The following is a 12,322-nucleotide window of genomic DNA, read 5'->3' as shown; positions in this document are numbered from 1 at the left end:
GAAACCGCGCCTTGGAATTTTTTCCTGCAAGCCCCTGAACGACTACATCTCCTCTAACAGTGTTGGGGAAAGGGTTGGGAAATCTCCCGTGGCGCAGTTTCTCGAAGATGTCGTTGGTGCACACGCCCTACGGCATCTTCGAAACTGCGCCTTGAATTTTTTCCTGCAAGCCCTCGAACGACTACATCTCCTCTAACAGTGTTGGGCAATCTCCCGTGGCGCATCTTCACTTTTAATATCTTACATACAGTTAAATGATTACACAAAAATAAATGGGAATTTGATTGCCACTTTTAATATCTTCATCATTTAATCTTCTTCGGCCGTAACCATGGAGCATCTTCATCATTTAACTTGATGCTTGGATCAATGTTCACTCTGAAGGGTGGAATTTCATCAAACTTATTATAATCTTCTGACATGTCTGTCTTGTCCTCCACTCCCACAATGTTTCTTTTTCCGTAAAGAACTATGTGGCGCTTTGGCTCATCGTTTGATGTATTTGTTTCCTTATGTTTCCTTTTTCTTGGTTTGGTAGACATATCCTTCACATAGAAAACCTGGGCCACATCCTTGGCTAGGACGAATGGTTCGTCTCTATACCCAAGATTGTTGAGATCCACTCGTTGTCATTCCATACAACTTGTCTACCCGAACCCCGCCTCCTGTTTTGTTGACCCATTTGCACCTAAACAAAGGGACCTTAAAAGAAGGTCCATAGTCAAGTTCCCATATATCCTCTATGTAACCATAATATGTGTCATTTGGGCCTTCATTCATTATTGCATCAAATCGGACACCACTGTTTTGATTGGTGCTCTTTTTATCTTGGGCGATCGTGTAAAATGTATTCCCATTTATCTCGTAACCTTGGAAAGTCACTACAGTCGAAGATGGTGTCTGGGCCAGCAAGTACGACTCGATCTTCAATATCTTTGTTATTCATGAGATGTTTTTGCAACCAACCTCCGAAAGTCGACATGTGTTCACGTCTAATCCAATCGTTCGACTTCCCCGGGTTGTGGGAGCGTAGAAAGTTCTTGTGGTCACCGATATACGGAGCCACAAAGGTGGAACTTTGTAGAACTGTGTAGTGTGCTTGAGTCAAAGAAATCCCGTCCCTACATATCATTGATTTCCTTCCTAGCGTGCCTTTTCCACTTAGTCTCCCTTCATGCCGCGATTCGAGGAACACCAATCGACTTAAGGTCGGGAATAAAGTCAACACGAGAATTCAATGACCTCCTCTCGTTCCATAGCCCTTGGAGATGCTTCCTTCGGCCTAGCACGGTTATGAACATATTTCTTTAAGACTCCCATGAACCTCTCGAAGGGGAACATATTGTGTAGAAACACAGGACCGAGAATGGAAATCTCATCGACCAGGTGAACGAGGAGATGTGTCATAATATTGAAGACGGATGGTGGGAACACCAGCTCAAAACTAACAAGACATTGGACCACATCATTCTGCAACCTCGGTAGAATTTCTGGATTGATTACCTTCTGAGAAATTGCATTGAGGAATGCACATAGCTTCACAATGGGCAGTCGAACATTTTCCGGAAGAAGCCCCCTCAATGCAATCGGAAGCAAGCTGTGTCATTATCACGTGACGAGTCATGAGACTTCGAGGTTACGGAATGTTTTCTTCTCCATATTTATTATTCCCTTTATATTGGAGGAGAAGCCGGACGGGACCTTGATACTTCTCGGACATTCAAAAAATATTTCCTTCTCTCGCTTTTGTAAGAGCGTAGCTGGAGTAATGACGTCCTTTAACTCTCTCATGCAGTTTTTTGGGGTCTTTCCTACGTTGCTCGGTCCTCCTGTGCTTCGGTGTATCTTTTGTCTTCCCGTACACGCCCAGAAAGCCTAGCAGGTTCACGCAAAGATTCTTCGTCACGTGCATCACATCGATTGAAGAGCGGACCTCTAAGACTTCCCAATAGGGTAGATCCCAAAATATAGATTTCTTCTTCCACATGGGCGCGTGTCCGACAGCGTCATTCGGAACAGACCGTCCGCCAGGACCCTTTCCAAATATTACATCTAGATCCTTGACCATACTAAATATATCAACACCATCACGATGGGGAGGCTTCCTCCGGTGATCAGCCTCACCGTTGTAATGCTTGCCTTTCTTTCTTACGAGATGGGTAGTCCTAAGAAATCGACGATGCCCCAGGTACACGACCTTCTTACATTTTTCCAAATAATCACCTTCGAGCTCATGTAAACAGTGTGTGCATGCATTGTATCCCTTGTTTGATCGTCTCGAAATGTTACCAAGAGCAGGCCGAGTCATTGATGGTTACGAAAAGCAGCGCTCTTAGGTCAAATTCCTCCCGCTTGTGCTCGTCCCACACACGTACACTCGCTGACCATAGATGTAGAAGTTCTTCGACTAATGGCTTCGGTACACATCAATGTCGTTCCGGGTTGCTTCGGGCCTTGTATGAGCACTCGGCATCATAATGAACTTCCGCTTCATGCACAACCAAGGAGGAAGGTTATATATACAAAGAGTCACGAGGCCAGGTGCTATGGCTGCAACTTCGCTCTCCAAAAGGATTCATGCCATCCGTACTTAGACCAAACCTTAAGTTCCTTGCATCCTGTGCAAAGTTTGGGAACTCTCTATCGATTTTTCTCCATTGGGATCCATCGGCGAGGTGCCTCAACATCACGTCTTTCTTACGGTCTTCTTTGTGCCATCGCAACAACCTAGCGTGCTCTTTATTTCCGAACAAGCGTTTCGATCATGGTATTATAGGAGCATACCACATAACCTTGGCGGGAACCCTCTTCTGGGGCACTCGCCCTCAACATCACCAGGGTCATCTCGTCGATCTTATACCGCAATGCAAGTGCACACCGGACATGCATCCAAATTCTCGTACTCACCGCGGTAGAGGATGCGATCATTAATGCATGCATGTATCTTTTGCACATCTAATCCTAGAGGGCGAGACAATCTTCTTCGCTTCGTACGTATCGGCGGGCAATTCGTTACCCCTTGGAAGCTTCCTCTTAATTATTGTCAGCAACTTTCCAAATCCTGAGTCGGTGACACCGTTCTCCGCCTTCCATTGCAACAATTCCGGTGTGCTCGCCTAGCTTTTTATGGCCATCTTCGCAAGTTGGGTATAACAATTTGTTGTGATCTTCTATCATCTTGTCGAAGACCAACCTTTCCTTTTCGGTTTCACATTCTCTCCTTGCATCGGCAATGGCCCGACCAAGATCATCATCAGCGAGGCTCATCTGGTGCCTCTTGATCTTCTACTTCATTGTCTTCATTGCCTTCTCCGGTATCATCGTATTCGGGGAAATTGGGATAACCGTCATCATCCTCTTCCTCTTCTTCATTGTCTTCCATCATAACCCCTCTTTCTCCGTGCTTGGTCCAACAATAGTAACTCGGGCATGAAACCGAATCGCGAAGGTGGCTGTGAATGACACTCGAGTGAGCGTAATTTACGGTATTCTTGCAGTCCACACATGGACAATACATGAAGCCACCATGTTTGTTTGCCTCCGCCACGGCCATAAAATTATCCAGGCCCGAAGTGAACTCGTCAAACCGTCGGTCAATGTACATCTATTGCCGATTCATCTGCATGATATAATTAAGCTGATCAAAACCATTACAGAACATCACGATGTATATATACACATGCATTTTATCAATTGCAGATGAAAAAGATAAAGTTGTTAACCTCGATGAAGAAGAAAAAAGCAAGTTAAGTGTGGCTTGATTTGTGTAAACTCAAGTGGCAAATCCTCTTAAGCATTTCATCGAACACCTCTTGTGCATGTGAAGAAGAGAGGAAAGCAATACACCCCTCTTGTGAAGATAGTGAAAAAATGGCCAAGTGTGGCTCACACTTGGGCGGGGCAAGGTTATATAGCCGGAGGCGGGGCCTTTGGACCCGGTTTGTATTACAAACCGGGACTAAAGGGTTCCCCACGACCCGACACGGCTCGCGGCGCCTGCGGTGGACCCTTTAGTCCCGGTTTGTAATACAAACCGGGTCCAAAGGCCACTACAGGACAGGCGCCAGCGGGTGGGGTCGTCCTGGGCAGAAACGAACCGGGACCAATGCCCCTATTGGACCCGGTTTGGTTCAGCACTGGGACATTTGCTTGGGACCAAAGGCCTCTTCTCCACTAGTGCGGCTACTCTATCATGTAAATACGTAGAGAGTGGGTAGAGAGTGGCACATACCGGATATAATAGTAAATTTATGCTTGGGGTGCGCAATGTTGGTATGATTTGCTATTTTCATTGGAGAAATCCACTTTGGCTCATAGGTGTAGATGCACCCACTATTCAAAATCATATTTCAAAATATTTAAAATTTCTGAAAAAAATATCAGGGTGTACATCCAGACATTCTATATTCGCGCATGAAATTTCACTGAAAAATATTAATTTTTGTGGCAAGTGTAAAGAAAACAATTTCCGACGCTCCAAAATAGCTTTTAACGAGACTTTTTTTTTATCTCTTTTACATAGTGCACACAAAATGTTTTTTCATGCCAAAATTTTGTGAGCTAATATAGAATGTGAGGATGCACACTCGGGATTTTATTTCAAAAAAAAAATTACATTTTGAAATAAATTTAAAATACATTTTTTTACAATAGGTGCATCTAGACCTATGAGCCAAAACACCATCTCATTTCCATTGTACCATTTATCATGATACTTCCATTAGTTGAGACAGACAATATATTTAACAAATCAAGAAGGGAAACCTGTCACTGAAAGGGGTTTCTTTGGCAAAATTAAAGGATTCATACACTGCCCTTCACTCACATAGAAACAAAATTAAAGGAAAAATGTAAGATTCTTGCATCCGGTAACATAGAACAAACTGACTAGTGAATGATGTTTTTGCTGGTACAATCTGTACCGACAAACTCAGTAGTAAACTGACTAGTAAATAACATATACAGCGAATAGAAGATCCAGCACATCAAAATGGCAGTTTTAGGTAACAACTGATTTCATTTGAACTGATAGCAGTCTGTTTAACTAGTGCATTCAAACACTGATTTCATTCAAACACACATCGTGGTGCTGTTGGTGCATTTTGAGTATATTGCACTTCCTCTCCAACAACTGGAGCATTTAGACTTGGAATTTCTTGGCCTTGTTGTTGATCACAATCTACAAACAAGTGGTAGTGCGCATTACGTCATAATGTGCTATAGCTACATCTTATTATGGACCTGCCCCTGACATTTCCATCTACATTCATAGTTATTATCCAGAAGTAGTAGCTTCATTAATTTCTCCGTTTCTTCTTGTAGCTCTTCCCCTCCCTTGTCCATTGTCCTTGTCCTGTAACTCTTTAGCTGCTATTAGCATTTGAAGTTCTTGATGCTATTCCTCTCCCGCTGACAGTAACATGCATTACTCACTCACTACAAAAGAAAGGGGTTCATTAGCAACGAATTTCTCTGGCAATTGTGGTAAAGGGTGACCAATCTATCATGTTTTTGGTTGGTTACATGGTTGATTGTAAACCTTTTTCTTGTTTCGGCAGCCCTCTACCACTACAGATTTGGGAAAATGTGGTAGATGCTCGGCCGGAGCATGGTAGGTATCATTTTTCGATTGTGCGTGCGATTTTGACTCTGATCAACACATTTGGGTCTTTTAAAGCTTCCAGGGCCGAAATGGCCGTGTCTCTAGCGAACTTTTAATGAGCTAGGCCCACTATTTTGACCTATTTGACGTTGCTCGATGCATCCATTTATGATTTGGCTAATGGATCCTGGATGTCAGCGCCTCTTTACAAGAAACATGTGCTATGGCTGTAGCAGGAGCCGAAGCTTCCGAGGCTGCCGGGGCTGGCTTGTTGGAGCTCGTCCTGTCCTTCTTTGGAGGAGGTTCTATGAAGCCTTCATCACTACAAGTATGTAAATTAGATAAAATGGAGCTGAATACAGATGAAATCTATCAAGATCAAACTTTGGAGTAAGTAGAGAAGACTTACAGATCAAAAAGATCATCTTCGTCGGCAAAACCGCCAGACGATCTCTTTGAGGGTAGCACGTTGGCCTTCTCCGCAGCTGCATCAACAAAGGCATCACGATCAGCATCATCGTCATGGATCGACTCCGCCGTATCACTTGTATCATCGGCAAGGGATTTAGGATCTATGGAAAAAGCTTTGGGATTCATCGGATCATTGTCTTCATCTTCTGGATTTACATTTTCTTCAGTACGGGGTTCTACAGGAATGGAAGAATTTTTTTCTTCAAGATTGTTATCTGACATATCTTGAAAAGGTTAGGGAGCTATCAGGATCTGTCGAAAGAATTAAGTAAGGAAAATGAAAAATATAAGTTTGGAAGCAAAAAACTTAATGCAAATACAAAGGGGAAATTACCTCGTTCGGCGGATGGTCAGCATCGAAAGGCATTTGGAGAGATAGAAGCGGAATCGAGTCTTCTTGACTAAAAGAGTCAAACGCCTAACTTCATCAAGCGAGTTCTTTCTCGGATAGTTCATCAACGTTCACTCTGGTCTCGTCCTTTGGACCCGAATACAACCACATCGGGTGGGCCCCGGACATAATCGAGCTGGACTCGACGTTTTAGGAAAACGGCGGCTATCTCGTACCTATCATGGTTTGGCCATCGGATTCTTTGATTCGAAGAACTCTCTTGAATAATTTATCGATCGTTGGTTTCTCTTCGGGTGGAAGAGTATTCTTCCAAGATCTCCGGGCACGGCCTCAAAAACATCGGTAAATCGTGGAAGTTGCGTGTCGATCTGTTGATGAATCTTTGATATAGAACCACTTGAACCTCCATCCTTGGACAAATTCCCTCATTGGAAAATTGAAGCAATTGACCTCTTTGCGGACGACGAATCCAACTCCGCTGGTGACCATTGTACAAATTATCCACCGGATTGCATCGCAAGACAAGCCGTCCAACAAAAACCTGTGAACCTAGTGCTCCCCTGCAATTCATCCTACCTCCTTATAGAGAGTTTGTGGCGCTGCTACACCTCCTGCTCCCTCGCCAACAGTCAAAGCTAAAGCTTGGCAGGATAGCTTTGCCGCCGGCATGCACACCGCTTGCAAAACCGAAGTTTGACACCCAAAGTCCATCCGAATTCCCATGCCTTATAGCAAGGTATATATTTATCATCATCCATTTGAATCTCCTCCCTATATGTTCACCTCGCACTCTACAAACTGTTTATCAACAAAAAAAAATAGTAGGGAGAAGATCTATGCAAGTGATTATACGGAATCACAATATTATGTATCACATTGTTTCGTAATATAAGACGTTTGTAGAAAAATATATATTTTTCCTAACAGGGGTCGGTCCAAGAGGGACCTAGAAGCTTTCATTCAGCGGTGGCAAGACAAGACTTATAAAAAGAACCAAAAGAAAGATGAAAATTAAAATGAAGTCCAAACAAATAGTATTGAGGACCCTAAAAGTATAGAACGGAGGTAGTAGTCACTATTCATTCTTGGAGCTCGGACGAGGGCCCGAAGAAGTTGCTGGCTGAGCATTAGGGAGTGGACGATGTCCATGCATAAAAAAACTGGAAATCGCCGAAGAGGGCCAAAAGAAAGATGAAAAAAACTGCTGGATGGGCTTTAGAGGGCGGAGGACGACGTCCATGCAAGTAAAAAATTATAAATCGCCGTTGCCGGGGATCGAACCCGGGTCACCCGCGTGACAGGCGGGAATACTTACCACTATACTACAACGACTTTGATGATGGAAAATATATGTACCGTTATTTATCGTGGTATTGCGTATGACACCTGAATCAGTTCCTCATATCATGTTTCTTTAAGTACCTAGCTTCTACATCCAGAGCTTTCAGAACTCATCACTGATCAGCATATTCATGTCGATCATTGCAGTCGTCATCTCGTCCAATGAACTGCGTAAAAGTCACTGGTCCGTCGTGCCTGCGTACCCATGTCCAGTTACAAGTTGGTCGATCTATCAGTTTCAATATGAACACAATAGTATCCCTGTCTACAGACTACAGATGGTTGGCAAAACATCATAACACATTAACATGCGCAAGCGGTACTGCGACGCAAGATCAGCAAAGCCCACCACAATCCGCTGCCCTGCAAAGCAGTTGCCCGTCGTTTTGATTTTCCGTTTACGTCAGGTTTGAACACCCAAGACGATTACAGAATGAGTGTATGTTCCGCCCGCCGAAATAACCATGTCAGAGCTAATTCAAGATTACGATCAGAAGAGTGCATGCCATTCAAATTCAGCAGACATAGCATCTAACGTGGGGAATTATTAGTGTTTCCAAGCAGACAAGAAGGCTTCTCTTTGTACTCACTAGATCATGAATCCTAATAGAGCTGAATAGCATAACATGATGCAGTCATTCTAGTTTGCAAACATTCAACAAGCCCAACCTGCCTGCAATTTTGAAGAGTTCAAAGCTCCTAACCTGAATCGCTTGTCAACAAACAGTTCATGTCAAAGGCAGGGCAGAGCAGTTGGCATCACATGGCCATATATATACACCAACTAACAAAACCCACCACAAGAGCATCTCTACTAGCAGCCTGCATCAAGCAATACACTTGGAATTAAGGAGACATTCAAATGAGCTGGTATGGACATCACAAGAAAAAGTACTAAAGACATCCTACTACTTATACCAGTGCCAGTTCATCTGTCGTTAACCAAATCAACACACAATCTAGCAATAACCGGTTGACGAAAGAAATCAATTGGACAAGTGTCCATGGACAGAGCTCACATAGATGTAGTAGCCAACAGCATGATAGAAGCCAACAACTTTAAGATGATCAACTCGAGAGAGAAACATAACAAATCAATGACTACCTTTTGTCCTTCTAAACAAAGTATTCAACACTTAACATGGAAATACCAGAAAAACATGTCTGCAGCCAGATATGCCACCTCAAACCTCAAAAGAACATGTAAAGTCAAAGGTCAACTGGGATATACATATAACATCTACCAACCCATGTTTAAGAACTACACATCCATCTCAATGCAAACCAACTTTACTTGAGCATTTTGTTATTTACAGGGAAAGAAAATATTTTACCATAAGATTATTTTAAATAAGAAAACATACCAGAGTTTACCAGGCTTCTGCATATGCTGTATCATGGAAGGCCTCCAGATGCACATAGTCACTTTCATGGCTGAACTCTAGCAACCTGGGCAGCTCATGGAAGCACCAGACTTAAAGCCCTTGCTGAAATAAACAAGGGAGCATGGTCAAGAACAGTACTGCGAAAGATACATGGCCAGCTGGGCTTTTGGAATGGACAAACAAGACTTACCCCACTTGGTGCAGAGGAAATTACCAGAAAGAGAGAACTTCCAATCATGCAACAACATACAGCTGGGTCATGCCCATTTGAAAGGAAATAAGACATAATTCAGCAATCAACCCATTCCATCAAGTGAAGAATTGCAAATAAAGGTAAGCCAACCTGAATGCCAGCATGACTACACAAATAGAAATCAAACTCTGTCGCATGGGAAATCTTCGATTCAATAATAGTGCCAACAAATAGATATATCAGAAAAAGAAAAACTTGTTTGCACAAACAACCAACCAAGGAGTATGTTCCCATTTTTTTATCAACAGTACGACGATCATTGTGGTTATTAGAAAAAATCCTCATGCTTCGCCCTGCAAAATAAATTTAAAATTAGCTGCACATCAGGCTTATAAAACACAGGCAAACAAGTTTTTTATCTAAGCAGCTGATGTCCTACTACTTGAACACGTTAAATAAAAGTGTATATATAAGTTCTTATATATTTTATCTAAGTGACTGCTGTCCTACTACTTAAACATGTTAAATCAATAAGATGTGTGCATGTTTGATCAGGCTTTAATATAACAGACCTGCTGATGGTTAATATCATCAGTTCAAGAAAATACTACTAAAAGTCTTGGAGTGCACATCAGGTTTGAACATTTACATACAGGTCGATGAGAAATCATGTACATGATCTACTCGATGTGGCTGGTGTACTACAACCAGATTTACACATGTTAAATAAATTAAACAACACCCAGATCGATAAGGTCCAGATTCTTAGCTTTGTGGCATGCAACAATATACCAAATCTCAGCTTCGTGCCAGATTCTTAGAAAAGATGCAATTTTTAGCAAGATTAGATGGAGGAAAAGGAGAGAGACCTCACGAGGCAGTAGCAGCTCAGAGTGCTGGCTGGCAGTAGAAGATGGCGTGGTCGCCGGAAGACGCCAGCAGCAGCAGCTACGGCCGTACTGCAGGGAGCAGCAGCCAAGGCAGGGGAACACTGATTCATCATCTGTGCCTCCCCGCCGCCATCCCGGCAACACAGCGAGCCCATCGTGACACGCCACAGCAGTTTGATCTGTTGCCGTGAGTGATCCTGTAAGTGCAGAACTCCGAATATTAATGTAACAGGAAGAAAATAATGAACAAGAGATGGAGAACCAATGACTGTATTCTTCCACAATGTGGTAACAAATAGGTACAGGAGATAAGGGAAGATACACTCATACTACTACAGATTAGCAACGAACTCATACTACTAGAGTACCTAGTCTATCTGCTGCATATACATGCTGAGAGCACGTCACACTAGATAGGCTTTGCAAGCAAGGCATTGATAACTAATGGACATGGTCATACAAGGCTAATTTCTGTAAGTGCACATGTAGGCTGTAACTCACACACAAATAGATGCAACCTAGAGCTACTAGTAGTTAGTTTGCTATTTTGGTTAATTTTAAACAGATAAAAGAGCTGCCAAACAGCTCGCTTGTTGGTGCATCCACTCAAACCCGGCGGCACAAGGAACCGGAGACAAAACCAATGAACATAGACATTCAAATTTGGATTTTTATTAAAATTCTTGGTGACATTATATTGTCCTGTCAGATCGAAAATTTATCCCATGCATACAAGGGCTGATACTCCCACGTGTGTTTCACACAATCTAGGTAGTATCTATCATACCGAAAAGTATACACATGTAGTATGAAGTATATAAGAATATTTTGGTAGTATATATACTACTTTGTAGGTAGTATGTACACTTTTTTACGTACACTATTTCTTTACGTATAAATATGCATGTATTTTGTATATATAGTGCAAACTATGGGTGTATTTAATTTTTTTTCACCAAAGTTGGTATGGAGTATCTTAGATACAATATACGAACATACTCAAATTGATAAAGTAGGCGTGACCTGAAGAATAGCTCAGCTGAACCAACACTATCTAGCTGACTGAACAATATTCAGATGCATGTGGCTTCCTTTATTGGCTAAACGATCAACGGGAGAAAAGCTACAAATTTTAGCAAGAACAGATGCAGTAGGAGGAGGACAGAGGCTTTCACCGGGATGCAGGGGCTTCGAGTGGTGGCCGACATCAGTAGGTCGCGGGTGAGGTTACCAGAAGAAGAAGACGCCGGCAGCAGCACCTCCGGCCGGACTGCCGGCAGAAGCAGGCGGTGGCGCGGTGCAGGCGACCACCGGCTCGTCCTCCGTGCCTCCCCGCCGTCATCCTGGCGCAGCAGCGAGCCCTCCCGCCGGCCGTGGTCGCACGCGCTCACCGGCAGCAGCGATTCGATCTTTGGCTGTGAGTTGCGGTGGAGGCGGCATGGAGATGCGCTAGAGGAGGAGGGCCGGCCGGAGCTCGACGGAGCCAACCGGCGGCACCGCTTTGGCGGATTCCTTTGGTCTATGGATCGCCATGGGGTCTGCGGAACGGTGGTTCCATGCCATGGAGACGGTGCAGGAGGAGGAGTTGGTGCCGGTGCGGTGGTCGGCGGCGCGAGGGCTCGCCAGAACCAGACGGGATTTGCCGGCGATGGAAGGGGAACGGAAGGTTTGGACTGGAAGTTGGATGGTGTAGCTGAGAAAGAAAGAAGGACGATACTACGCGGCGGCGCCGCACGCGTAGTCCATCCGTGCGGCGGCTTGCCAGACTGCTGTTTCGGCCCGCGCGTGAACCACTTTGCTTGGGCCGGTCACCAAAAGCATGCAAAATCAGATGGCCCACCATATTCAATGCCTTTCTTCGGCTGGAAAAAAAATAAACAATGACGTGCACTAATTATTCTGCAAATATCAGGCTCGTTTAAACTTGGCAAGTACCCAATTAATTAGGCAATTAGGACATAATTAATCTGGCAACTGCTAATAGGGCAATTAGACCAAATTAATCCGGAAATTACTCCCCCTAAATATCGGGCATGATTAATCTGGCAACAATGCGTTTCTGCCACTAATGAATCGGGCAATTACTGC

General features: G+C 43.7%; 1 non-coding gene across 1 annotated transcript; it reads right to left on the bottom strand.

Annotated features, from left to right (window-relative positions):
• Positions 1 to 7,685: 7,685 nt before the first annotated feature.
• TRNAD-GUC lies at positions 7,686 to 7,757 on the bottom strand. The gene has a single exon. It is a non-coding gene; the product is annotated as a tRNA-Asp (tRNA).
• Between the last annotated feature and the right edge of the window lie 4,565 nt (positions 7,758 to 12,322).

Source organism: Lolium rigidum, chromosome 5 (genome assembly GCF_022539505.1).
Source record: "Lolium rigidum isolate FL_2022 chromosome 5, APGP_CSIRO_Lrig_0.1, whole genome shotgun sequence".
NCBI classification, from domain to species: Eukaryota; Viridiplantae; Streptophyta; class Magnoliopsida; order Poales; family Poaceae; genus Lolium; species Lolium rigidum.
Note: the sequence above shows the minus strand (reverse complement) of the source record. Positions and strands in the feature narration are given on the sequence as shown.